We start from the raw sequence: 4014 nt of genomic DNA on the forward strand, positions 1-4014 counted from the left end.
TTACTTTAGTTCCATGCCACATTTTTCCAGAGGGTTTGATCTGGGTTTTCTGTTCACTCTATACCTTTATAATGTACCTAGTTCTGTTTTGGATATAGATACAGGTTAAAGAGCTTGGAGGCTTGTGCTTGCTGATATCCTGACTTTAAGTGTTGGGTCTAGCATGAGAGATGTGCACATAGAATTGTCTAGTTGGAGTTGAGAGGTGTTTAGAAGTTAGCTGAAGACCATCATGTTACATGGGCAGGAGCTTGGTGTTGGAGATGGTGGAGCTGATAAGGCTGAGGAGGTGCTCTCTCTGTTTAAAATGTTGCCATGAGAATAGAGCACATGCTGTTACAAAACAGCCTCCATCCTCGGATTAGAGAGGGCTTGAAAAATGAGCCCTTAGTTGTCTGGCATTTCAGATGTGCTGTTAAACTGCAAATCTCATTACCTTCACAGGAGATGTGGGTGCACAGCCCTCTGAAAACTAGGCCAGCGGTGCTTAAATAAGGAGGAAAGCAAAGAGTGCAATGAAAGAAAGTGAAAATGCTTCATGTAAGCCAGTGATAGACATGTTGGGAGTAGAGTCTTTACTCAGCCAGTGCAGGGAGGGGAGATAACTGAATTGCAACTCTTACCTTTACAAGGAATTTTTTAGTAGTTTTTAGTTCTTCAAACTTCTCTGCCTCCCTGCTGGTTCAGCTCCTGGCTTTTTTGATTTGTTCAGTCTTCCCTCAGATACCTTTCTGCTTCCTGACTATCACTCTTCCTTGCTTTGCTGTCCTGGAATTGTCAGGTCCCAGAGTTCCAGCCTTCACCATGCTGCAAGGAGAGGTTATCATTGTCCTCATGTGAATATAGAATATTCTGCACCATCATGCAGAGCATCATTTAACCTGCATATGTGAGGAGGCTGCTTTTCTATTGCTGTGGGAACCACAGGTTAATTTTATTGCATATTTTTCTTTTATTTTAAGAGATTTCACTCAGTATTGCACTAACAGGATTCTTTGCAAACCTGTTCCATGGCTGGCTTTTCAGAGCATGTCATTAAATGCAGTGATCTGGGCAATTCTTTAAAAGTAGATCTTATTTTAAATGCAGTTGGGATGGGGAGATAAAAACAAAGTATCAAGAAATTAATTGTTTCATTTCCACCACACCTTACAGTTGCTGTCACTAATATCTGCTACTAGGTTGCACTGTATATGTAAAACAATAACTCCTTCAACTTAAAATGCTAGCAAAACAAGGGCTAATAAAAAAGAATTTTGGATTGTATGAAGTCAGAAAAATGCCAGATGCTTGGTGATTCTTGTCAGCAACACAATGCAGGGAAATGATACTTGGCCTTAGGGAGGCCCAGTATGGGATGAAGTACTTCCCCATGCTCAGTATTTGTATCTGCAGACTGATACACTAATTATCACTGATCTGCTCTCAAGGCTGATGGGTCCTCATCCAGAAGTGTGCTTTCTGCAATGAGGATTCAGGAGGAGAGAGGTAATTTGGACTTGATAGAGATACAGGGGCACAAATTCTACTTTCTAGCTAGAAAATAATCCAGTATGAAACAAAATAACCCAGCATCCCTACCTATTTGAAGATGTGGTTGGTGGTCTTGTTAAAGCATATGCAATACTCAACTTTGCTTCAATGTCAAGTATTTTAAGAATTTTGTTTTTTTAAATTTAATAGAACATTTATCATCTTCTGTAGAAACTATACTTGAAGAAAAACAATCTATAGTTTAAGCTGTGGATGTTCTGTCTGAATGATCAACAGCAATTAAAATCTAACAATTTTAAACAGTAAAAGCCCTTATTGCTTGGAAAAGTAATTATAAATGACTCAAGAAAATTTGCTTTTATAAACCTTTGATTTGGTTGTTCCAGACTTCATGACACTAATGTTATGTCTTGTGTTTCCAGTCTGTTCAAGACTGAGTTTCTGTCCATGGGTGATGTGAGTTGAAGAAGTATCAGTCCTTCTACAAAAGCATAATCATTTAGAAGCCATGAGAAAAAAAGGTTTACTTTACATCCTACTAGCAGGATTTTAACTGAAAATTTTAATCTGAATACTTCCCAAAGGAGTGTATGTCCCTAGGGTTGTGGCTGACAGCCATGTCACCTGCTTGATCTAAGGTGAGACTGTGTGTGTTGGGAACCTTCTAGGAAAAATTACCTGTACAAATAGATGCTGTTGGTATTTTACAGGGTGCAGCTACTCTGTCAGTAGATAGCTCAGATCAGGTGTAGACTGAGGTCCTGAGCACTTCAGTCAAAAGGTTATAGAGAGTGTGAATAGGAACATGCATCTCTGCACCCTGCTGGATTTCTGAATTGGGTAACTTCATTGAAATCTGAGCACCAAAATAGTCCTCAGGTGGCATCACCCAGTGGAATCTGGTGTTTAAGCCACAAACCTGCTAGAACTTCCAGCATCACTGTTACCTTGCTGGAGAGCACTCAGCAGTAGCTCCGTGTCAGTAAAGGTACCGTAACTGTGGTTTATCATTAGCTTTGGAGTCCTTTGCAATGAAACTTACGTTATAAATGTAAGATTGCCCTGATTACATTTCTTATCTCTTGTTTTTAACACTTTGTTTTGTACAGCAGGATATGATCCTTCTTCTATGTCCGGGCTTTGGCCTCACACAGTAGGTGTAATATAATCGCTGAGGTGGGCGTTCTGGAAGGAGAATTATTTTTGGAGGCTTTTGCATGAAACTTGTCCAATGAGTCTGAGACGCCCAAGCACCATTAATTTTGGAGGTAAATGCCTCATAATATATACTGAATAGATTGGGAAGAGTTAAGATTTTCATTTAGTGAAGGCTGGGCAAAAAATTGTTAAAGGGATAGTTCTGACTGTTTACTTCTGATGTTTGGAGGCTTTGAACTTAAAGGAACACCAGCTTGAACTCTAGAAAAATTGGGGATGTGGAGCAGCTTTAAGCTCAATCAGTCTGGCAGCTGCTCTGCATATGAATTAGTTTCCTGGTTTAAATATTTTCCCCCTCTTTTGGTTTATTGACAGCAACAGAGGCAAAAGTGAAAGATGATTTTTGCTATAAGAGAAATTACCAGACTACCTGAAGTATTTTCTCATGCTGAAACAAATAGGAAAAACCTGTGACTTGTGATATCAAAGTTCAAAGATATCTTATTTAAGCTTGATGTCCCTTTAAGTTATTCCTTGAAATCTGATGTTTCTTATTTGAATCTCAATTCAAATGTTTAATTCAACTAAGATGCTTTTTATTAAGATATTTTCTATCATTTGTCTATAAGTTGGTCTGTCAGAGTGGGCTGGGATATGTACAAAGGGGAGGGAGGAATATTGTTGTTAACAATGAAAAAAACCACAAACAAAAAAACCAACAAACAAATGAAAGAAAATATTACAATTAGTTCTAAAAGAGGTTTTTTTAAATGACAGATTTTCAGTGTCAGTACTTGCATTGGGTGGAGGGGAGTGGTGGTGGTAGAATTGTTTGCATGAAATATTATTTACTTTTAACATGATATTGTTATTGGAATGAAATCAGGTTACTGATAAAGTTATAATGTACATTTTAGAAGTTAGTAAGTTAAGTTTGCTCTAGTAAACAACAGTAATGTAGTACTGGCACACAGCCAATAGAGAAATCAAAACTGTTTTAAAGATGTACAGTGTCTGGGTCACACTAATAATGTTGATCCTGAATTCTCATTGCTTTCTGATATTAATGATAACTGTTACTGAGAAATATTTAATATCTAAAAGCAGGCTGTCTAGTAGAGAGCTATCTTACACTGTTTAATGAAATAATTTTTAGTATAATCTGAATTTTATGCACTAACTTCTTATCAAACTGCATGCATTTATATATATATATATTTGGCGCAGCCTTTCCCTGTTAGCATTATTATGAATATTAAGGATTTTGGATTTGAATTATTGAAATTAAAACCATGGAATCATAATACATACTTAACAAAGGCAACAGACTAGAGTAGTGGATGTCTGGGAGGGTATATTATG

The 4014-nt window shown here is 37.4% G+C and overlaps 1 protein-coding gene across 1 annotated transcript in view; it reads left to right on the forward strand.

Moving 5' to 3' along the window:
* Nucleotides 1–2749: 2749 nt before the first annotated feature.
* ADNP (activity-dependent neuroprotector homeobox) overlaps nt 2750–4014 on the forward strand; it is a 17516-nt gene continuing 16251 nt past the window's right edge. Inside the window, exon 1 of the mRNA XM_009998660.1 lies at nt 2750–2762. The gene's annotated coding sequence lies outside the window, so the exon portion shown is untranslated. The remainder of the gene's footprint in view (nt 2763–4014) is intronic.

Source organism: Chaetura pelagica, unplaced genomic scaffold (genome assembly GCF_000747805.2).
Source record: "Chaetura pelagica isolate M959 unplaced genomic scaffold, ChaPel_1.0 scaffold275, whole genome shotgun sequence".
Lineage (NCBI taxonomy): Eukaryota > Metazoa > Chordata > Aves > Apodiformes > Apodidae > Chaetura > Chaetura pelagica.